This window comes from Poecilia reticulata, chromosome 8 (assembly GCF_904066995.2).
Source record: "Poecilia reticulata chromosome 8, P_reticulata-male-v2, whole genome shotgun sequence".
Lineage (NCBI taxonomy): Eukaryota > Metazoa > Chordata > Actinopteri > Cyprinodontiformes > Poeciliidae > Poecilia > Poecilia reticulata.
In genome coordinates this window covers 19596123-19621733 of record NC_088837.1, presented here as the reverse complement: position 1 = coordinate 19621733, position 25611 = coordinate 19596123, and the positions used below count along the sequence as shown (strand labels likewise).

The 25611-nt window shown below is 38.4% G+C and overlaps 1 protein-coding gene across 1 annotated transcript in view; it reads right to left on the bottom strand.

Annotated features, from left to right (window-relative positions):
- The window catches only part of srcin1a (SRC kinase signaling inhibitor 1a), a 108648-nt gene that overhangs the window by 50268 nt on the left and 32769 nt on the right, over nt 1-25611 (bottom strand). The gene's annotated exons all lie outside the window — the stretch shown is intronic.

Here is a 25611-nt window from a genome sequence, read left to right as displayed (position 1 = left end):
ACTTTATTCACGCTCGAAGAGTTCTCGCACTTAAGGGTGATCCTCACTTTTAACACTCTGCCCTTACATCCTTCACATTATGAAGTGCTGATAAACTGAGCAAAGGGTGAGACAGAAAGGAATGACCTCCTGGCTAACAACATTAGGATTGAGTTCTGCCTTGCTCTCCAAGGCTGGCGGTCATATTCATCTAAACTCCCGCTTAGAGCTCACTCCTATCTGGTTTACACTTCATTAAACTGGAGCTTATTGTGCATCAGCTAACAAGGACCTTACTCAAGGGTCTGATTACAATAGTGAGGAAAGCCGTGGCTGTGTGTTATGGCTTGTTAATGTGCTGGAGTGTCCGCAGCATGACAGTAAAAAGCTGACAAAGCAAAATGATGCACATACTATCAACTGATAGGCTCCTTCTCTCAGATTCTGCCTTGGTTAGGCAGCCATTCATCACCAGGTAAAACCAGTTTGAACATCGCTGGATAGTGGAGTGGGAAAATGTAAAAAAACTAACTGAAATGTGAAAGCAATGATGGCTGTTCTTATCTGGCTGTTTACATGTGAAGTTTCTGCACCTACACTACCAGTTTCCGCCTTACTGCGGAGACGGAAACGACATTAGGACTTTTAGATAGGACTTAACAGTAACATGATAAAATGGAGGGTTTCTGCATGAGGTACTATGCACTGTTTGAGAGGAGTTCTGCTTAAATATTCAACAGACAGAAGAAATAATTTGGAAAGAATTCTGAATTTGTTTGTCAAATACTGATTGCTGTAAGTGAATCACTGCTGAGGAAAAGAAGCCTGTTATTTTTTGGGGTTTTTTTGCCATTAATCGTTTATATGAGATGATTTTATATGATTTTATGGCATGTGAATAGTTGCTCTTGTTTTTTCTTCCTCCTCTTTCTGCTCTTCAACATCCTCACTTCCAAACATGTTACCAGGGCTTCTTTTTGAAAGCATAGAAGATACATTTTGAATTTGAACGGCAGCCTGAAACACTCATACATACTTTGGGGTATGTGTCGTTCTCCCAAGTTGGGACACTGATCTCTATGCTTAAGGGGCCAAGCCATGGGCGTATAAGTGTACCTATTGGCATGAAGAATGCCGACTGTTTTAGTTGCTTTGTGAGATTTTTCTTGCTGAGGCCACAGTATTTAGCGGTCTCGTTCCCCTACTTTCTATCACTGTTGTGAGAATTTGTCTCCATTAAAGGAGACAAAGGAAGTACTGGAGAAGACACTAATAATATAATTTTGATTTGATTGAACATTGATTGCAAATGTACAATCAAGAAATAATAATATATGTTTGACTCTTTCTTCACCCTCTGTTGAGCACCGTCTGCTTGTAATGTTGCACTTTTCAAGCGTACCAAAAAAATTTACAATAACCAAATTATTTCTCATATAAATTTTCACATATATTCTTATTGAACTGGTGTGTGTGTATCATAGGAAAGATAAGGTTTGAAAATGGAAAAAACTAAACGTATAAGACCTTGTTCGAAGGACCAGAGTGATGAGTTTTTTAAATATGTTTGTCTTTTTGAAGTTGTCAAGTCTGCCAATGTTTTAAATGCAATAATGGAGAAATCCCGCTAGTCAGCCCATTATGTGTTTTGTTGTTCCATTTCACTCTTCAGGAGTTTGTCTAAGCCTCTGTGCCTCTGGGGGAATAACAACAATAGCAGCGCTGAGGTGTTTCACATCCAGAATGTCTGTTTTCTACAAAACAAAAGCCTGAAAGAACTGTAATCACGTTTGTGTTTTTGCACAGCAATTATTACTGTGCAAAAAAAAAGAAGCTCTTGTGCCAAAATATAGGTTGGGATAGCAACTTTGTAAACACTCAGCACAATTAACTCTGTTGTGCCAAAAAAGGAATATTTCTTTATAAAACGTGTTTTGATTTCTACCCTAAAAACTTTTCAAACTGCACTCTATAGAGCCGGGCTGCAACAATGTATGAAAAAGCCCTATCTTAAAAGCACCAGAAGTAGAAGAAGTTGTGTGGGTAGGAATATAAGAAAAGAAAATGAAATGGGAACAGGTTATTCTTTTTGTATTCTCAACATTCACAATGAATACATTTCTACATAAGCTGGAAGACAACAACGGTGACAAGCAAAACAATGTATGAGGGCCCACGCAACGGCAGCGTAATTTAAAACACAAATGTAAAAAAGGTTGGTGAAAAAAATAAACGCTTCAATGCAATACAGAAACATCTGCATTTGACTCTGAATCTAACGCTGGATTAATGTGGACACTCAGAGACGAAGAACATGTTGCAGGGCTTTTTTGATCCACTGAATAATTAAGTGCCTGACTGAAAAGACAGCCTGCTATCTGAATTGATAAGACCAGTGACCCCGGCCAGCGAGATCCCAGCTCCACTTAAAGATCCAAGGAATGATCGAGGGTCTGATCAAAAGCTTTTACCTGGTTAAAAGAGAGAAAGTGGATGGGCACGGAAAGATAATAGAAGACAAATGGGCCAAGGGAAATTATGATCTTTAAAAGATGGATTCTGCAAGATAAGAAAGAATAACTTGGCATCTCAACTGTAATTGCTGCTTCTGGCTTATGGAAAACAAACTATATGAAACCTTCTCTCAGCAGTGAATAGGTTTAAATGTTTGATCTTTTTCATAGAACTTGTAGAGACTTTTCTTCACAAAGCCACCCTTTTCACGGTTTAAGTCACCAGTTTGCACCGCCTTCGGTTGGTTATTTATGCATACAGCTTGTGACACGAACCAATCGCCAACACACCCACAGAAATTATCAAAACACACATTTGAATATTCAGTCTTTCTAAATCCAAACCTTAAACCAACTAACTCAGAAAGACAGCATTTTTTTTTCCTACCTCAGTGTCAGGCTATACGGGGAACAGGACTTTAAAGTCAGGATTCAAGGATTCTCCCTCATTATATGCAGACTTACACAGTATGGAGAATCAGAGAAAGTGGTTTGGATGCTTTGATGGATTTGGAAGCAGCAGGAACCGCAGCTTTATATTTTGAGGGTGTAGTACGAGTGGGTCAGAATGAGCAGGGGAATGTACAAGAGTCTTCATGTCTCAGAGCATGATAAGAGAGCCGCAGGCTGCAGCTCTGGATACAGTAGTTAAATCTAATTTCACAGGTATTTTAAATATTCAAATCCCTCCTGAGGCTAATGACTAAACATTGTTTTAAAGGGGCCACATATCCCTTACATCTATTAGCGACACAGGTGTCTGAAGAAATTACAGCTTCCTCTGGCAAACTAATTCGTCTACAGCTTATGTAGCCATTGATGTCTATTTAACGCTTCTGTTTTGTTTTATTACAAACACAATCTTCAAAGTTTTTAGAAGGAATTTATGTGACAGGTCAACAAAAGTGTCCCATTATTGAGAAGTGAAAGGAAAAGGATACATTACTTCCAAATGCTTTCCTTCAGTTTCAAAGTTAGCACACACGTGCTGTCATTAGCTAGCAACAGTAAGGACCAAGAGACACACCAAACAGCTCAGAGAAAACGTTACAAATAATCTTAAAGCTGGCTTAAGTTGTAAAAAAATTATATTGAAGCTCAAAATTGATCTTATTTACATGGCAGATTTTGTTGTAAAATAATTTTCTTTCAACCAAGGAGTGTGTGATGGAAATAGAGGTATTGGAATTAGAATGAAATCATAAGAAAGCATTTTAGAAGGGGTAGTAAAAGATATTTATTTATTTTTTTATTTACATTCCAATAAAAAGTGATATGTCAGAACTTGTTTATACCCTTCTCAATAGTCCATAGAAGAATTGTTCTGGGCATTGCAGCAATCAAACCTCTTTAATGATTTATCTTTGGTGATGAGCTCCAACTTTTTGAGATTGGAAACCCTTCTTGCTGCCACCCTAATCTTTAGCTCTCCACATAGATTCTGGATCAGATTCAAGTCTGTACCCTTGATGGAGGGCTCCAAAATATTACTTTTACTTACAGTCATTAGAAACATGTTGGTAAGTATTTAGTGTTATTCTACACCTGAATATTCCAGATATTTGAAAAATGTTCTGCTTGAATGTACCACAATTTGAACATCACGTAGTACACCAATTAATCCATCATCCAAAAATGAAAGAGTGCAGCACAAATGCAAACCCACTAAGACATGGCTTTTCTAAATAAAACAGCAAGGCAAGGAGACCATTAATCAGACAAGCAGCAATGTGTGGTGGAAAACTAACATTGCACAACATCCTGAACACAACAACCCTAATATGACAAACATGGTGTTAGCCGACTCATTGTGGGGATGTTTTCCTTTAGCATGGACAGGGAATCTGGGTGAATTTTATGGAGTAATAATAGAGATAAATCTTAGGCAATGCTAGACAAGACATGTTATATTCTGCAGTAGGGCTACAGTGGATTGGCTTTAACCCAGGAATATCTATGTTGTAGTGGGGAAAAAATGCTAATTTTTATTTAACCTGGACAAATTTAATTCCAACAAAATAAATATAAGCAACACATTTTTTTGGTCACTTTTGAATAAAAAAACCCATTTAGAATAAGAACACTGTTGAAGTATTTAATGTATATCAATACACAACAAGACAAACGATATGAATGCTTATGTGACACAATAAGACCAACAAAATAACTGCTGTTCTAATTTTAAGTAATATTAAACAGAAAAGAAATGCTTGAATATTTGTTTTGTTTATTAACAAAAAATGTAGAGAACAGTAACAAAATGATCTAATAAGTAAAGAAACATTTATAAAAGGTCCAGTAAAGAGAGCATAAAGCACAAAAAGCATCAATAGTCTTTTCAAATTAAAATTCTAAAATACTTTATTAATCCCAAAGGGAAATAAGATTTTGTTGTCAGTTGTCTCGTTGTTGTTTGTTTTGTGTTTTATGCTAAATTAAGGCCAAAACCAATTAAAAGAAATTTGTTGAATTTATTTTGATTGGTGCAAATCATCACTGGTTGTTTCTCCATGAGCGACTTAACAATGTTTCATATTTTGTAAAGCTTGTGGTATGGCCATTAAATCTGTTGTTTTGCAGACAGCTACAGAGGAAAAGTGACTCCTCCTCTCTGACACAGAAACTGATTTGCTGCAAGGCATAAACCAGCTCCTTGTGGACTCCTGGCTGAGAGAGCATGCAGGACACAAAGACTGGATCAGGAATACTGAATCAGAGAAGAATGGCGGTGGAAGTAAAGTCAGCAATGTGCTACTCAGGCTCTTCTGTTAATGCTATAAGGAAAAGGAAATTAGCTAAACTGGAAGTGGTTGGCATTCGTAGCACCATGCTCTATAGGGGACAGTTAAAACAAATTACTAGAAGAACACAAGAAAGGCTGAACAAAGCACTTTAGCAACAGAAGAGGCTGGAGTAGCTGCTACTTTAAATCATATAATCCACAAAAAGACACATCTACAATATAAAAAAAAAACTGAACTTCAGCATGCATTGAATGTCAGCCATTAACTAAAATTTAACCAAGAATGTTTGTCAACCATCAGCTACTTTACTTTTGAGATAAATAGATGGTATGACCCCTGCAAGAAGCACTGTGCAACTCTGTATAAAGTGTACCTGCTCCACAACAAAGTTTCAGTGACTCTCTGAAACGACCCAAGGAAAGATGTTGCTTATTACAGGATGTTTCTAAATCCCTCCATACGGTGCCAGTTCATTAGGTCTGTTTGTTTTACTTATAATTTCATGTGACATTGCTACCCTTCATTGTCAAGCTAGATTTGTTTGATTTACACTTAAAGTAGAAAGTTTATGGGTTAAATTCAATTAAAAATTAAACATAAATTAGTATGCAAACTACCTTCCACCCTAGATCATCTCAAAAAGCTGAGAAGCACTCACCTCTCCTGCTACAACAGGAGAAGCTAGTTAAGAGGGGAAAAGTAAAGCCTGGCAGTCAGAGTGAGCCATCACGGGAAGGTCAGCAAGCATGTGTGAGTTGTTGGATGTAATTACAAACCAAGGCAATCAAAAGGCTTCGGGCATCTTAACATAAAACTAACACAGACAGCTGCATAGAAGGTGATGCCAGTACTTTCCCTTGATCTTTAAAACACAATAAAGATGCCAGATCCAACTTTTTACCTCCTTCTCTCCTCTATTTACAGTGTTTTCCTACCAGTAAGCCCTGCCTGCTTATGGTTTTTCTTTGCCCAGTCAACACTTGTGAAGAGTGTAGACAGGCAGCAGTAAATGTGGCTCTTACCACAAACCTGTTAATAAATAAAATCCACCACAGAAAGTTACAGTTAGCTAGAGGTTCAACTGAAACGCCTCTGGGGCGATCTGGAGCACAAATCTACCGATGTGCATTTACTCAGCTGAAGGAGACATGACAGAGACGGGAAGAAGGGAAACAAAATGAAGAAGATAGACACACCTATTTGTTTCAGTTTCAATTGTGATAAAAGCTGGGCAGTAGCAGGTGAGAACACCTTCCAATTACAACCTGTTGTTAAATCAGGGCAGAAGACACATGGGAGCCCCTATAGGTGTGAAGAAGACATGTCACTCATCTCATTACAACAGTACAGATACGATTCTCTCACAGGGAAAACCCTACAGCCCCCGAGGTACCTTCAGTAACTTCCCATATGGAGACAAGCAGATGTAACAGAGTAGCTAGGGGATAAATGTTTGTAAAATATAGGGATACCTTGCAGAGATACCTTAAAGAGTTACACTTCGATGTGAGGTGATCACAGACTGAATTTAAACTGTAAAAATGTTTTTATGCAATATTATGTTGATTGGTTTTTGGAAATCTCTGTACTATTAAAATACATATGAAATAAGAACTGATGTCTCAGATTGCATCTTATATCATTTAAAGGCCCTTAACATTTATAATATTTACACATGCTTGCAGAAGAACCCTTATGTTCAGATTGAAATACAGCATAAACTGGGGAAACAAAAATAACAGGCTGCAGATCGCAATGCCTCTCATAGTTTTACACTCAATTATTTCAATCCAACAAGTGCCGCTTTAAACCAAAACTAAAACTGTCGACTTGTCACATCCCTCCAGAGTATTCCTATCAAACAGTATCCCAGACAGATATTTAGACAAAAAGGAGAAGGAAAAAAAAGCTGCACAATTCATTGCACTGCTGAGCCAGTGATGAAAGAAGCAACAAAGCGAAACATAAAAGGAAGATTTTACAGTCTGGGAAATGTCATCACCTGTTGCACCATCCTCCTGGTGTTGCTTGTTTAGAAAACAACAGGGGAGTAAACTAAAGTATTAGCGTTTGTTAAAATACTAAGTAAAGGTTTAATTTCTATTCATTCTTAACCAAGAAGCTTGTTTTCTGTAGAAATGTTCCAGTAAGGACTGAATTCAAACTGAAAACAGATAATACCACAAAATCACTGCAGTAAATAAGCTAACATATCTGTATTTTTCCATACAGTATTCTGGTTATTGCAAAGAAAACAAAAACTGTTCAAACACACACACACACACACACACACACGCACACACACACACACACACACACACACACACACACACACACACACACACACGCACACACACAAGCACACGCACACACACACACACATGCACGCGCACACACACACACACACGCAATAAAAAACATAGGACATCTTCTACTAGGACAGTAGTTTAGTGAGATCCCCTGGACCGGAATGCTGCTTTTGACCCTGTCTCCACAGACAGTTTTCCTTCCACTAAACTTTCTATTAATATGTTAAGATATCACACTATGTGAACATAGCAAGGACAGTTTGTAGCTTATCGTTGTTATTAGCTGCAGAAGGATTGTCACTCATGCCCTGTTACCACATAAGCCTGTAGCTTTTGCCTTTCAGAAAAACATAAAAAAAATTTAACTATGCCATATAAATAAATAAATAAATAAATAAATAAATAGCTGTATTAGGTTATAATGAAAGATACCCACAATCACAATTGTTTTTAGCTTCATGCACAGCCCATATGTGAGAAGACTGAAAAAGAGATAACGGGATAATTTCAATAAACTGAAAATTGTTGTGGTGCTTGTAATTCTTTGTAATCTTTCTCTTTTACTGTATATTGAATACTAATGTATAATGATTGTTTTGCTAGATTAGAGCATTTTCCAATTTTTCTCCTCAGATCACAAAGTCTGTAAGAGACTATAGGAGATTACTGTACATTTAACCGTTAATTTCTTAACAGAAAAAACTAAAGGCTAAACACTATCTGAAATTCCAGGGAGAAAAAGAAGAAATGTTTAAGAGGTGAGAAATTTTGTAAGTTGATTGATTTTAAATAGGTTACACATTGGAGAAGCAAGGTAATCTCTTTTTTGTTTGTTTTTGAACATAAGAAGACATTTCAGAACCAAAGTAATGCTCTTAACAAGATTATCATTATTAAAATATTTTTTTGGAGGGCTGTAAACCTGATTTGTGCTGCTGCTATGTGATGTGAGCCTGAGGTTTAATGATGACAGGCAAATTTGCACTAAATCTTGTCAGACTCGCTGCTAATAGAGCTGCTTGCCTGTTAAGGTTACCTGTTTAATAGGGCAGGATTACTAAACTGGCTCAGGCGTTGAAACTAATTGCTGCCTCTCTCAAAGCAGACCTGCTTTGAGCATGTTCTTGCTGCCAGTCTCACTACCAAACATAGTCAACAGAATAACCTAACCAGTAATCTCAGGTACCCACACATTTATTGTCAGATTAGTGAGGCTTTTGCCAATGGTTTTCAATCAAATTGGTGAATTACATTGCATGCTGAGATTCATCAAATGCTTGCATGAGCTGATTAGATGAGAACAGATGCAAGCAGCAGTGATGGAGAAGTGCCCAAACATGCGGGTAATGTTAGAGATGGGACACATTCAGCAGCACGAGTGAAACAGAAGCGAATGTTCAAGCAGTGACGGTGATACTAGCAATTAGCTGGATTTCGCTCCATGGCAGTATGATTTGAAAATGCCACTGTGTAGGATTTGATATTAAACTCAAATGCTTGGCTTTATGTCTGCCATTTAAAAACCAGTTAATGGACTGTAGATTCTGACGACTTGCCATTCAGCTTTATTTTAAGTTGCTCTTAGTGCTGGGTTCAGCTGGTGGCAGGAGCACCAGCATGTGTGACAGGACGGAGCTTCAAAAGAAACTAAACGTTGTATTTTAGAGAAACGATCGATCAGAAATCTCTTTGACATTTTTCGCTTCTTTGTACTCTAAGACGGACAATATTTCTTGTCCTCTACCTGGAAGGCTCACCATCTGCTGTCACAAAAGTGCTAATTTTTCTGAAATTGTAAGAAGAATGGAAGCCACATTGATGGGAATTATCATGACAAGTTAATTGGACCACTCTACCAAGATGTTCTTTAATTGGAACAGCAAGAAGCAAGAAAAAATGACCTTAAAAAACCCCAGAATCAATTAAAACAACTGGCAATTATCTCTGCAAAGACTGGCATCATTTCCTGCTGCATTTGTTGCCTTAGCAACAAGTCAGCTGTTAAACAAAGCCATTTGCAGCCAACACACATGCACACAAACATATTGAAACAGCAAGAGTATAGATAAAGGATGCACAAGCGTCACATGGCGAAGGCGTAGTCGGTGACAGATGCGAAACAAGCAGGGCATCTTAGATTACAAGTTGTCCTCTCAATACGGCACCCATAGATCTGTGTTTTGATGCAGATCATCATTTGTCAAAGTGCACACTGCATGCTGTGCTGTCGACCGGCTTTGGAAAAGACAAATTGGAAAATCAAAGGAGAGGGATGTGCATTTCCCCTCAGCTGTCGTTCAGAACATTTTATATAATATTAAACTAAGCTCTTTCATCACAAAGTTAGACTTTTATCTTCTGTATTAAAAATGGCATCTGAGGACAGTGAGATCAGAAACTACATGTTGATAAAAAAGAAGTTGGAAGTGAAGTGAAAACTTTAATATTTGAGAAGGAAACCAGCCTTTTTGTCATTCTTCGTGTGATCTGTATAGGAATAGGAAGTTAAGCGGCACACAGCAGTCCCTTGTGGGGAGTTAGCGTAATTGCTCGTCCAGTCACAGAGGACACAGTCAAGAGCAATTCCCTTCAAAACAGCAACTCTAGCTTCAAATTTAATTTTTTTCCTGTGCACCCTGGCTGTTAATAATTTGATGCAACCTTATACTTAAAACTTCACTTTTCTTCTCTGTAGGTGACCATCTTTATGCCACGACAAAAAACCTGGAGAAAATAACTTACAGCAAATGCATCATAAATAGATTTTCTCGTTTGCTGCAGTTTACTTTAGGACTATTATCTGACAAACAGTTCCTAAAAAATACATGCAAATTTTCTTTAGTTTGATTGTTCTTCTTGCTATGTACCAAAACGATTCTCCCCAAGGTCAGTATAACTAAGTTCCCCTGACAATATCGGACTCCAATGAGTACATTCCATATGTGTGCACCATTTACAATCTAACGTGAAGTAATGCAAGCCATATGTGAGCTCCTGTTTTCCCATTTATTCATCACTTATTCATTGATCTTTGTGTACACTAACATAAGCTGACTCTCTACTTTCTTCTGCTCTCTGTTTGCTTCTCTGTCTCTGGTCCCAATGGTGCTGTGTGTGTTTCAGGCACCTCATTTGGGTGTGCAAAGAGAGGAAGAAGGGGTGTGGCAGGCGTGCAGATGGCGTGGGGTTCTCCTGTGATGTGTGGGGGGGCCCAGTTGGCACGAACAAAGAGGAGGAGATGACGAGTTCGATGTTAACAAGCTGTCACTCAGAGCGTAACGCAGCGCCCACAACAAAAACAACAGAGACAAACCCCTGACAACACTTGTGTGATAAACAACAACCAAGTAGGCATGCAGTGCTGCTGTATCTACTGAGTAGAGGTAATAATACTAGCATGTCAGGCCAAATAAAAAACTATGAATCTAAAGCAAAATTATTTGCACACTAAATAAAGATGTGTTTAAAAAAAAAAGAAAGAAAAAAACAATTTTAATCCGGTGGAATAATAAAGGAATGAAGTTTTGGGGTGCTGTACTTGTTGCCTATAAAGTTTGAATAATCGTTTTTTAGCTACCGTATTTTCCGCACTATAAGGCGCACTTAAAAACCTTCAATTTCCTCAAAAGCCGACAGTGCGCCTTATAATCCGGTGCGCCTTATATATGGACCAATATTGAGCCACAACAGATCTAGCAACTACGGTAAGCAGCCGCCGACTTTATTTTCCCCCGTAGAAGAAGAAGTTCACGGTGCATGCTGGGAAAGTTGTCAGAACGCTGGTTTGTTAATAAAGTTTGAAAATACATTTAAAGCCAGGGGGGGCGGAGGGGCGGGGGAAGAGAGACAGAGACTGTGGCGGCATCGTGTTGGTTGGTCTGTGTTACCCAGAAAGCAGTTGGGCACAATATCGCAACACCAACATCGTGAGTTACACAATGACTGGGGCAGCCTACTATATAAAGTACTCGGGGACCACTGCTTTACAAATGTGGATGTGTAATAATAGAGTACGGAACAAATTGGCAACCCAAATTGAATCGTCTATATGCTATGCGCCTTATAACGTGGTGTGCCTTATATATAAAAAAAAGTTTTAAAATAGGCCATTCATTGAAGGTGCGCCTTATAATCCGGTGCGCCTTATAGTGCTGAAAATACGGTACTTTAATAAAATGTTTGTGACAGTGTGTACATAGTCGCTTTAAAACATCATAATGAAAATGTGACCATTAAAAGAGAAATGTGTTTTTTATAACGTTCATCTAACTTTGTAGCATTTGAGGTCAAAGTGATTGTTTTGAAATGTGTTTTCATCAACATAACCCTCTTGAGGTACCTCAGTTTTCTCTGATTTTTAACATACATTGTATTAAACTGTAACATGGGCAAAGTATGGACAAATGTCAGCTAATGACAGCTTGCAGCGGTTAAGACTAAAGATACAGCAGTCATGCACTTGAACATGGACTCCATTGGCAGGAAGTTGGCTTTCGCATAAAACTAAACGAGGCATCAGCTTCCCATGAGGTTGCGTGAAGCTGTGGAGGCGTTTGTGTGTGTTTTGGGTCATAAACACAGACAAACAATGAGTAAATTCTGCCTAATTGCTCTTATTTACTGCTTTGTTGCTTTTACACCTTTGCACTCTTTATTGTTGCATTAAGGAGCAACTCAGAACAGAGATTTTGATCTCTGATGAAGGAAATTTTTTTTTTGAGCTAATCACATTACGTGGTCGATTCAACGTTATTTTTCATTTTTTCTTAATTTTAAGGATTTTAGTGCAACATTTTACCAAAACAAATTCTTTGACCACTATTCCTATTCAATTCACACATAGACTGAATATGTAAGCTTTTGAAGCTCAAGCAGAATGCCTTTGAAGAGGGCTTAGATACTTAGAGAGAACACACAAGCATTTAATACGAACAGAGACATCAGGAAATGTCTTTTTTGTGATTGTTCCTCCTTTCTTCACGCCACCTGTTGGGTGAATGACACTCGAATTTGACAGTTGTTAAATGTTCTGCTCCAGAGCCCCAGAGCACTTGGCAGAGCAGCCCATCACTAATCCAGCCAGCACAAGCACTGACTTACAACTAGCTGAAACACAAAGACAGAGAGAAAGAAGAGGTGGAAATCTGAAAGACAGACAGACAAAACAGCTACAGACAGAGATATAAGATGACTATATAGGTGGTCAAACTCAAAGAGTCTCAAAATATTACAGAGACATCTGGGGACGGCATAAAGAGGTTAGCAGGGATTGATACATTTTGGTGAGAAAGTGGGCCAGGATGAGGTGTGAACACAGAAAAGAAAACATTCCTTAAAAAAAATGGGAAAAAAAGGCATTGAGACCACGGGGCTGCAAGAGTGTTTGGGGGAAACAAAATAAGCAGTCGAGGGTTTACAAGGTGTCCTCTGAATCCATTTGTCTCCCAGAGACTCATTAGTGTTTGTGAGAGGGCGTCCGGTTATAAATAGGCTCGGGAGCGTGTGTTTGACAGGAGGGAGTCTAGAACTTGACGGCGAGAAATTAATCTCACAAGAGAACTCCCAGAGAATGTATGAAGAGACCAAACAGACGGATATCCCAAAAATAAGCGCACTCTTTTTTTAAACGGTCGGCGGCTCCCATCAAAAGTTGCTTTGATTCCCGCCACGGCGTTTATCTCATCTACAGTAAAATCCCAAACCAGCCCTTATAAAGCACTTGTAGGCTGTTCATGAATGATGTGAACAAATCATTGCAGAAAGGATTTTTATTTCACTATATCTTTTTAACGAAACAATTTACTTGTATTTTAAAAAGATGGACTATGGATACATATTAAAGCAAAAAAGTTCTTAGTCCATAAAGATAACCTTCATTCTGGGATACTGGATAGTTTTGAAACGAGTGCAGCATTCTACCGTTGTGTCTGTTTGCCTCTGCTGTTGCTTTGTCGTTTTTCTCTCTTTTTTTTTAGCTCTTTATGCTTTGGGAATACTTGCATTTTCAACAGGAAAACATGTCTGTCAATTCAAGTCTTGAGACTTTGGATCTCTGTGGTAATAAAAATGCAACTACAGGGCCTTATAACAAAAACCTGAATATCACCGAGCAGTTAAATGATTTTAATGATTAATTTTAAGTAAAATACACATATGAATTTATTGCACATTTCGTGACATATTTCACACTTAGTTTGCAACTTTTTATGATTATGGCTCGCAGGGTAATGAGAACAACATAAAATTTCTCATAAATTATAAAGACGGATACATTTTTAGGCATTACAAATGCTACAATCATAGGGAAAACTATTCAAGTCCTGTATCAAAACATATTTTTTAAAAAGTGTGAGTGGGAAAAAAAATCTGTGGTATAGAAAAAGCTGCACAAAAAATGGTTACCATGAGAGAAAAATGAAACCAAGCCAATTCAAGCTAAAACTGTTACAGCCCTTGAGATAAGAGAATCCTGAACCAGACATACACCCAGATCTGGGCTAAGGAGAAAAAGCTTTACTGGGCCAAATTATTCTTTTAATTTGAAAATCAAGGTCCCAGAATCTGGAAAAAGAGTGGAGAGCCAAAACAAAGGACTTGGCACCTGCCCACACTGCTAATGTGATCAATACCTAGCTTAATGACCATCACTGCTCTTGATTGGCTGACAAACTCGCCTGGCATAAACTCCAAAAAGAATCTATGAAGTAATAGAAGGACGATGAGAGACACCAGGCCACAAGCTGATCATGCTATGCTGCACTTATGCAGTAATTCATATAAAAGAAGCCCCAACAAAGGGTTATGTGCATATGGTAAGTTTTATTTTGTTAAAACTCTTATTAATCAGTTGCACATAATATTTTAAACTACAGGAAAACTGAATGTTGAGTTTACATTAGATTTAAGTCTTGAACTATGTCAATCTGTATAACAATATGAGTAATTCATGCATTTTAAAAAAAATTTAATTATTGAAATAAACTAGTTGAAAATGTGCCCACTGTCATTAAAAGTTGTGGTAGTTCCTGACAGACAATCTACTGTCTACTTCTGTAAATGGCCCCTAAAGTGGGCACAGCACTGCCCTGCTATAACCACCCACCCAGCAGCCGCTGCTGAAATACTCAGACCATTTAAAGCTGAAGAAATTCAGTCTCCTTGATCCTCACTAGAGATCCTTTAAAGAAAAAAACCCTACGTCTGACCCCAGTCTAACCCGAGTGTCTCTGGCTCTGCTAGACGGTGGGTGATCATCCAGACATAAAGCTGTTGCTCAGCCCAGGGAATGACTAAAGGAGGCTTAGAGTTATGGCTCAATCAGAGGCTGAATACACCTGCAAGCTGCGAACCCACAGCTGCTTTCAAAGGACTGTGATGAAATATTTATGGTAACTGTGACCATTGGAGACACAGGAGGACTTGACTGCTATAGCTGTAGATGAGGCTACTTTACTACACTTTCACATAATAAAAGTATCAATCTGAAAGTAGTGATGTTTCTGCTGTTGATACTAAAAGCTGATATACCTATGCTTACCCTTTCCTTTCTCTACTTAGTCATTTAATGTAGAGTAGATTTTTTTGAGATCTAGACAAACAAAATGTTCATTGCACATATCCAGAACAATCAAGAGTCTCAAAGTTGTGTTTGGCATTTGCAACAGAACCAGTTTATGAACCACAGGCCCAGTAGTTTAAAACTCTGACCTTTGAGGGTCTGGATGCCAAAAAGTTAGCAAAATGGTTCCTGAGTTATTTTTAAGTGTGCATCTGTGTTTCTCTACTGGTACTTTCTGCGTTTTCCCGTTTTACCTCAGTCTCTTTCTGCACTTAGAGCCTTTACCAACCATAACACAACAAACATTTGAGAATTCACCAGCTATTTACCAGATATTTAGTGTCGAAAAATGTCAAAGACCATAAAGGGTAAAGATATGGAACTTGATTTTAGTAGGTGGCCACTAACACACATCCAAATGATTGATGAAAGTAACTTTAACTGTGGGACGTGCAAACATAGGCAACCGTTTGTAACTTGAAAGGTCAATACCATTTTTAAAAAATTTTTTTACATTTTGCTTTTGCTGTCAACAAACTGCCCTAAAAATGCTGTTGTTTATGGCAGAGCTTTAAGGTGTAATTCTAGAAATAATATACATCTGGTTTTATAATTCATGACCAGATCAAAACAAGAAAACAGAGAAAAGGAAATGTGTTACCACTATTCCCAAACTAACCTCCAAGAATAAATGTGAACTTAGTATGAACTGATTAGTAATTTATTCATTAGAAAAGCTTGGAGACTTTTATCCCCAGTGTAGCCTCATTTGGTAAAACAGCAAGTAATTCTTAAAATATCATGCTTTTTTTATCTGTAATGGTCACAGATTTAAAATTATGAATATTAATTATAAATATCAAAGTTAAAATAATTGAGAAGTTACAGTTTTTAACTGTTAACTTTTAATCAAATGCATTTCCTAAAGCTTAAGAGAATATCACATTGATGTATATTTTAAGCCCTTAATGATTTGAGTAATTTTCGTTCATCTCCAAGATTTAAAAATAATATGAATTTTCATTTAGTGATGCAATCATAAAGGATTATTTTCAAATGCAAAGGTTTAGCCAAAACAATTTATCTAAATCCTCCTGGTGAAATAAAGGTATCACTTTGGACTGCCACAGATGAGGTAAGCATTTGATCTTTAGCTTATAGCAGAAATCCTTGAACCTACAGGTTAACTAACAGGAAATGCCCTTAGGCAGAAAAACTAAGACATTACACTTTCTCTGTAAACAGCATTAACTTGTGATCACATTGAGAAGTAACTGTAAAAGCTTCCCTGGTGGGGATAAGTGAAGAATTGCATTTTTTATTTGACACCAACATTGCTTTGTCATGTTAAATTATCATTCAGCCCTAAAAATGTTCTTTATGGAATATTGTGCTTAGTGCATCCATTTCTAAGAACATCATCCATACACACAGCTCGAAACTCAGCAGTGCAGGTAAAACAATTTCTCTAGAAAATTGCGGCTGCTGATAGAGTCTAAAAATAACCCAAAAACTGGTGGTGAGAGCGGATCCCCACAGAGAGAGAACTACTGTAAAGTCAGAGGTCGAGCGTTTGTGTCGTGTCAACGTGACTGCCAAGGAAAAAGGAAAATATATCAAAGAGAAACCACACTTGGAGGGGAAGATGGAGCTCTCAGAAATACTGCCAAAAGCCCTTCATCATCTCCTCTCATATTCCTCTTCTCAACCAGTGTCACTCTTACGTTTTCCGTTTTCTTCTCTGTGCTTTTGACACACAAGGTTCCTGAAATTCAAGCAGCATTTCAACCATTCCTGGAGAAAAACTGCACACAAAATCTGCAAATGTTAGTGAATTGCTGGTAATGTAATCTTTGAATGAGTGCATATTCGGCCTCTGAATTAATAATTATCTGGTAGTAATAATATAGAGTTGAAATCAGCAATGTGACCAACCACCAGGAGTCACATCTGCACAAACGGTCCAGACAGATGGGGAAAACAAACTCTGGTCCATTTAAGGTGGGCCACATAGGTCAGTTGTGAATGCACCTTATACCAGTTTCTGCACAAGCATTGTAAAGATTTGGTCAAGTTTTAATGTATTACATTTTTAAGGTAAATCTACGAGGCATTAGCATAGGATACAGATTTTACTATGTAAAATAATTCAGTCTAAGTCGTACATATGCAAATAAAACATTTGTAATATTTTCGAAATGTTCTAAATGCTTACCAGTTTTCATGTAATGTTTTGGTTCCAATTCATTTTTGTCAGTGTCGGTTTTGTCTAAGTTTGGCAGCTTTTTACCCATTTTCTGTCAAGTCCTTTCATGTGACCGTGACATAATTTTGCACAGTGGTTGCTAAAAAAAAACCTGAGCAGAGTTTAGAACAAAGGAAGTGTCAGGGCTGTGACAAGAACAACAATAGCTGAACCAGATCTGTTCAATCATGCAGCTGTGGCAAAATGGTTAAAAAAAATTTAGCATTAAATATACAAAAAACAAAAATAGAGCATGAAACAGACTTTTATTACATTCAATTGAATTTTGTTTATTTAACTATATATCATACCAAAGCATTTTACTAGAAAAAAAACTGCACAAAATCATGTCTTTTATGTCTGGTTTAATAAAATCCAACTGAGTCTATTTAGATCAATCCAATTAATATCCAATTAATCACTGAGTTCAGAAGGTAATCCGTAATGTATGTATATACACTGATGGGAACTACAAACTACATCTATCTTGTTTTGTTGAATTTGTGTCCTTGATTACACAATTTCAGGCACAATGAGGAGCCTTTTGTCATTTTATATTTTTGCCAACAATGCATCCATTAATATTTATCAGAGTGATGCTTTGTATCTGCTTTGACAGATAACAATTTAGAGTAATTTTCTAATCTCTACTGAAGGAAATTAAATGTTCTACTTCAGTTGTTACTATCTACCAGCATGAAAAGAAATCATAATTTGTTATAGTTTTTAGGTTTCAAAAGGCTCACAACAAAAAATTAAATGGTATCCAAAATTGTTTGCTAACGGGTACAAAATGAAACTCGAAAGAAAAAAAAATGGCAACCCATGTGTATGAAATAGTTTTAAGAATTGGTAATGAAGTGATATGACTGGAAAGCAAACAGCAAAATAAAAAAAAATCTTTCATGAGCAGAAAAGATACAAGTAAAACCTCCAAATAACCAATGTAGTGCATAATTGTGAAATATATCAGAAAAAATAGTGAAAATGGGAGAATAATCAATGAGTTTTCAAAGAAAAACACTTGAAACACTTTTTAAAATCCCAGAGAACCATAAATCAATAGCCTTTTCAAACAAAAGATTATCCCTTGAAAGCAAAACAAATGCAATGGCTCAAGACTTTTGCACAGCTCTGACCTGTGCATTTTTACAATTACAAAAAGAACTGTTGCTTTCAAGACGGTGAGTATTGAAAAAGACAGTAGTTAAGGATAGGCACACTAGCTTTTTCAATACTCACTTGACTTTGATAAATTAAGCCCAACACATATTTGCTCTACAGTTATAAGAAATCTCAGAACACAGGAAAATGTCAGCTGCCCACTTTTGATCTTCCACTGCCTGTTCTTTAGCTGTCTAGAATCCTTTAAACTCCTTCAAAAGAGACAACCATGTGTAGGTGTATTAAGAGGCAATATAGGGGAAAAAAAAATAATTTATTCAAGGGGAGTTTGCTTTGTTTTAATCTCTGAAGCTGCTGATTCACTAAAAGTCAAATCCTTCATGTCTGAGTGTGTGTGTGTGTGTGTGTATTAAATACTTTGACTCTTTGAACCCTACATCCTCTTGGCGCTGATCCTAAATGCACACATGCAGACACACACTAACTCTCAGTGATGAGATCGAACTGAGGACTCGATGAATAAATTATGTTTGAACTCTTGGGGTTCACCTGGCTAATTAACAGGGTGGGCAAAGTGTCTTCGCAAAAAGCAACAATGCAAGAGAGCATGAAAAGGCCAATTGCTGATACAAGGATTACTTCATGGGTTTAATACACACTGACACTCACACCCATATGCATGTCTAATTTGTGACATTGTGTGCTGCGAATGAAGCAACGGAAAGAAGGGCGGTGAAGTGTTGGCCTCCATTGAAGGTTACTGAGCAGTCCACCTGAACCAATACTGCCAGACTGCATTGTCTAATTGAGAAGGTGCCATTTTTGCATGCCTACATTGTAAACTTTAAACTGTTTATGTGAGATCTAGCAAAAATGTAGCAATCACTTGTCATTTTCAGTGACACTCTGGGCTTCTGGGCTTTGTAACCCTACGACACACTAACACACTCCGTCACCGAGGCCATTAGAGTGGATGTAATTATGAGGAATAACCAGTGTAACAGGCCCAGCTGTCCTGCTAACATCATCTTGCTAGAATCCCCAGACCCTATTGTCACCAAATGCGAGCAGACACCAGAGGGACTGGGAAAAGAACATGAGGAATAGTTGGAAAAGGAAGCATTGACACTGACTGATTGAAGGCTTGGGTTTTGGCATGCTGGCATCATTACTGAGAGGAATTTAAAATAAGCTTCAACAACAAGACACAAAAAGTTCTTATCAAAAGCCGGGGATGTGATTCAGTGTGACACCGAACGAAGCAACAGCTGGAACAAGAGGAACTAAACCTGACTGGCTACAAATGACTTAAACCTCCCCATAGGGCATGCATGAAGCTATAGTAGAGTTTGTGAAGACGCTTGACGCGAATGAGCCAGCAGCAGCAACAGCAGCAACAGCTTGACTCCTGGAGGAGCCACCGAGCTCCACAGCCTTTGAACATCCAGGAGGCAAGCAGAGGCAGACAGCAGAGCTACGTGACTATCATGACAACAACCAACAATCAAACACAAACACATTGTGACGCGCGTTCCGTGAGTCCCACAACGCCACGAGTTATCAAGATTAAACACCTCCAGCATCTGAGCTATTTCGCCAAGCAGGAAAGGATTCCCTAAAATAAGAGAGTGCAGGAAAAAATACAAAATAGACCAAAAAAATTATTTAAAGAAGTGAGGGGAGCTTTCCAAGTTCCCACCTGAGAGTTTTCCATCATTTTCCATCCTCGCTCCTGTTAGCCCTCTGTCCCTCAGTTTCTTTTCTTGCCTAAGTCATCCCATCCGTCCACACATTTCCTCACTCATCCACTTCTGTCACCTCCTCACTTGGCCACTGTCTTAAGCAGAATATAGAGTATAAAAAAGGAAAAAGAAAAATCAAAGGCAGGGAGGGACAAAAGGATACGGAAAGAGGAGGGAGTGAGGAGGAGTACTGGAAAATACAAAGACGAGAGGCAAGTAAGGCTGCCAATTCTGAACTTGACTCTCTCCTTTCTGTCTGATTTCATGTCCCTGACTGTCTGTCTTATTTTTTGCTCCCTCCATCCCTCTTATTATGTCCATCTGAGTGGTCGTGCCAAGATAGCAGGGCAGGCGGAGAAAACATGGCTCACTTGTGCCCTAAAACACCTTTCAAACAGGTCATCTCCAACTAGCCTCTAAATGTAGACCTGGATGAACTCATTCTGTGCTGGAGGCCATTCCCCGATCAGGAATGTGTGTTTGTGTGTGTTTATGACAGCGCTTGTCAGCGAGCCAGAGTCCTGGATTACAAATTCCACTGGCAAATCCCACCTCATCCTTTGCTTCAGTCACCTCCGCTCCCTGCCTGCCTTCCCTGTCCTCCAGTTTTTATCATTCTTTCCTTCCTTGTTTACCTCCATCTGTCTCTACTTTTGCATTTACCACATTCTTCCTGTCCTCCACCTGCAGATCCCGAGAAAAGAAAATTTCACATTTGATTTCATCAGTCTACAAAATTAGAACGCAAGCTTGTTGAAGCCCACAGGAGCAGAAAACCTCATCAATCTCTGCATCTTGATCTGCTCTTATTAAAAGAGCCTGCAATCAAAGCAGCGCACAATCTACACACACAGTACACAGCCCCAAGGGCACTTCTTTGCTCAAATAAAGATAGCCAATCACAGTCTGGGGAGGCGAGAGAAGTGCTGTGGTAATTAACACCAGTGGGTCTGAACTTAGATCCATGAGAAAAGTCTGCAAAGAAATCACACTGACCAGAGGCAGTGGGTAAAACCAAAAGTGGATTAAGGGAGAGCCTTCGTTGGTCTGCTCTGAGACAGCACTAATGTTTGATTAATATGTAAGACGCAAGTCCTGATCTGCACCTGAGAGGCCATCATACGCAGAAGAAAAAAGGTCAATTGGAGACCAAATATTGAAAGTTTTGAAGAGGATTATGGCTGCCCAGAGAAATTGACTGGTGACCACAATAAGAGTATTTGCACCTTGATAAGCTCTGATCGATGACCAGGCCATTACAAACTGAAAAAGCTGTGGAAAAGGTGCAAAGCCACATAACGTCAGGATCACTGAGGTATCTAAAACTGAAATTAGAGGAAGTACAAGATGGAAAAAAAATCTATTTAAAGGGAAATGAAATTTTCTATGACAGGTTGAGATATGTCTGAGTTTTATTCAGCCTTCGAGAGAGCAATAAAGCACAGAGCTTCAGCAGATAAGAGGAAAGTTAAAGGAGTACTATAAAGTTGCCATGGTATATTTCTTTATTTTCGTCTCTGTCTGTCGTGGCACATACTGCATTTGGAAATGTTGACAGTCTTTTGAAAAATCTCAGTAAGAAAGTAATGTTTATCTCGATATGCTAGCCGTGCTACACCCCAACACAAAATGCTGAAATAGTCTAAAATGGCAATGCAATAATATGTGGTATGTCATCACCTCTGGTTCTCATACGAATAATTAATGATCACTTTTCCTATGTGGTTTATATAATTAGGAATTGGCTAAAATTGAAATGGACAACACTTAATAAAAGATAGGAATCAGAAATTGGCTACATAATTAATTGATTAATTGACATTTCGGTATCAACAGAACAAATGTTAACAGAGATTTTGTTGAGTTCCAACAAAACAAACTGACTCTACAGCAATCCCTCATCCTATGCAAACATGTGGAAACAGTGGAGGGGAATTACCAAAACCACAACCAGGTTCAACAAAACAAACACAATACAACAATAACAACAACCAAAAACAACAATGTCAAAAACAACAACCCCACAATATATAGTGAGTTTTAGGACCAATTCATCAATTCTACCGACTCAGGTGGTCACATTGCATCTCCAACTGTCATTGGAAAGTGGACATCCTGAGTAAGGTTTCTAGTTCATTGAATTGCAACGCAGAGACACAAAACCATGTGTCACTAAAACGAAGGGATACGTTTTAGTGGCCAATTAACTTGACGTGAATGTTTTTGACCGTGGGAGGAATAACCCTCACATGCATAGCTAAAACATAAAAAACACAGTCTGATTCATTCCAAATTATTATAAAATACATCTGATTGCATAGAAATCTTGACTTTGGAGCATTTCCCCTTGATGAGCAAGAATGACGCAACAGTGGAAGAGAGGTGCCCTGTTAAAATAAAATAAAAAACTAAGAGATATACATAATCTATGACTGGCTGGGGATTTTGAGGGCTGAAAACGGACATAAAAACAAAAACTCACTTGTCCAGTTTGACTTTTTATACAATACAGAATGAATCCATAAATGGCTTTATGGAATTGAAACCCAGAAACACTAAGCCTAGGACACTTTTCAAAGGAAGAAAAAAAAAAGATTTTGCAACATGCACTTGTATTAATGCCCCACTTGTTAACATTATACTACAGACCCATGAGTTCACAAACTCTTTGTGCATTTAAAAAAAAAAAGAAAGCGTGGATTGAAAGACAAAGACCAAGGACACACCCACCAGTCTCCTTCTAAAGAGCCGAGGATGAAACCTGCAGATGTCTCACTCTGTGCAGGGTTATACCCGCTGAGCAGTGCGAGCTTGACAATGGCCACATAGGGCTAGACAACTGCTGAATACACAGCTTCCCTCCCCAAGGAATCTCCATGCAAAGGCACAAGGTGACTTGACATATATTGAATTATTTCTGGCATATCAGCAGCGTCGAACATTAATTGTGTGGCATGTGAGTGCAAGGTTTTTCATAACGTATCTGTGGCTGTTTGAACATGCGACAAAGAAAACGAAACATGTTGTTAAGCTTACGATGTGAGTTAATGCCTCACAAGGACAAGTAAATAAGCAACAAACACCATGTCCTCTACCTTTTAGCAGCATCCCTCTACTCACCAAGCCATTTAGTGGCGGCAAATACATACAGATGAGATATTAATGGCTTACCGCGTCCTCTTTGACCTTTTAATTATTCTGAATTGTATACAGAGGTGACGTGTTGTAATTGCATTAGCATCTCGCCAGGTTTACTTAATGTTGCAGTAGAGAGGATGTTGTGATCCAGTGCACAGATAAGCCAACACTTGCTTCTTTTTGAGTAAACTGTTCATGGTGTGTGTAGTTGTCTCTATATGTGCCTGTGTGCCTGCAATAAGTCATCTGAGATTTATTAGCTCAGTTACTACTGGTAAACCCTATCAGCAAATAAGTGATTTGGTCATTACAGGCCATAATTGGTTACGGAAGAAAGACCACAACACATTGTCCCTTTATTTCCTGCTGTTAACATCCTGTCCTGCACTTTGCTGCTTATTTTACCGTAAAACTCAACTTGCCCCCTACTTGCCCCTTCCCTCCATCTTCCACTTCCTTCTCTGAGCATTCCCCCAGAGATAACCAACACTCCTTCCTTCCCTTTATCTTTTGAGTGAGGCATCTGGAAAAGACTCTTTCTCCACCTCTCCCCATCACATTCAATCATCCTGATGTTTATTCAGTTCTCCACCCTGCCCACCTTCCTTCTTAACTCTCACCTCTCGTCCCACTGGCCCTCCTCTTTGTGCTCGCAAAGGCTTCACTCCCTTCTGATACGTCATTTATCGCGGTCCGGCATCTTACCATCCTCATCCAGCTCTCTCTACTTGTTTTATTCCACACCACTTCCACACATGCTCCCTAATGCATCCTTTATCAAACAGTTTGTGTTTGCTGCCACTGCTTGAAAAAAATGTGTTATTTAAGCTTATACTTGCAGGCTGAACCACATGAGGATGACGGCCTCAATGTCACAGTGCAATACATTTTGCAAATCTGTCTCTGAAATAAGATGCAAAAATAGCAATAAGGGGCTTTTGACTGCAAACTTACAAAATAGACAGTTTATGTTCAATTTGCCTTGGGAGGCTGCACCTGACTCAGCTCAGTTCAAAGTGCATTCATTTTTATTTCACATTTGGTTCTAGGGTTCTGGAAATGTTTTTTATTTCAATATGACATACTTTTCCAAGTTCAATTTCCAGAGTTCTTAGTCCCTATCTTGCAAGTTTGTAAAGAATAAATGCAACTGTTCACTATGAATTTATGACAGACCTCCTACAGAGGTCAAACGAGCAGAATTTAGACAAAAGGACAAAAAAGTAAAATCTATAAAATCTAAATATCTCTCTGTCGTCTTATTTTAGCTTCTACTTTTAAAGATATGTAAAATAGTTTAATCAAATTATATTATTTTCCAGACATTTCTAGACTGTATGGGAACACCAACAGTAACTATGAGTAGAGTTTAATTTCTGTAATGCCAACAAAGATATTTTTCACTAATTATTGAGAGGTTTACATGTAATTTTTTTTTTAAATACCATTGTTCATGTAAATAAAAACAGATAAAATAGTTTTCAATGATTTCTTCAAACCTTCAGAAAGTCTGAATAAATGTTACTCAGGATCGTCTTAAAAAATCTTAAAGAATTCGGAAGAAAATCGAGAAGAAATGAGAAATGACTCCAAAACCTCACACAGCTGTCTGTGTCACTGGAGGTTTAGAATTGCCCTCCACCTGCAGCTACCTAATGCTTCCTTCAACATGAGTGCAGTATCTTGACATGAAACAGAAAAGGCTGCTTCAAAAGTCAAGTAAATGCAAGTTTGACCTTTTAGGGTAGATTTGATTGTGACGCTGCGTCTAAACTGTCCCACACAGTAAAAGAGAGAGCTGTAGAGTGAGAAATGAAACTACTATCTCTATCTCTGGAAGGTGAGCAGAGAGGCAAAAGTGCTCGTCTCATTACAGCTCGTCATGGCCACACAGGACAGTTTGAGCCTCGTGGGGCAGAGATAAGAGAAAGTCCAAGGGAAAAGGAAAAAAAAGCTGATAAGAGATGCTCCTAGAAAATGCAGATATTGATGAAATAGAAGAGGGTTTTGACAGAAGCGCAAGAAGAAAGTGGGTGAAGGCAACGAGAGGACAGTTGGACGGATGGATGGATGGATTTGCTGAGTAAATGGCTGCAAGCTAATCATGATGCTAACAGTAATGGATAGGCAGCGCAGGAGATTGCTTCATTTACAGCCACTTGAGCGTCGTTTAGGTAATCTCTCCGACGCATTCACAATGAATGTGAGTCACTGAGGCTGAGTGGTCTGCACAGGATCAGAAAAGATTTCATTTTCTG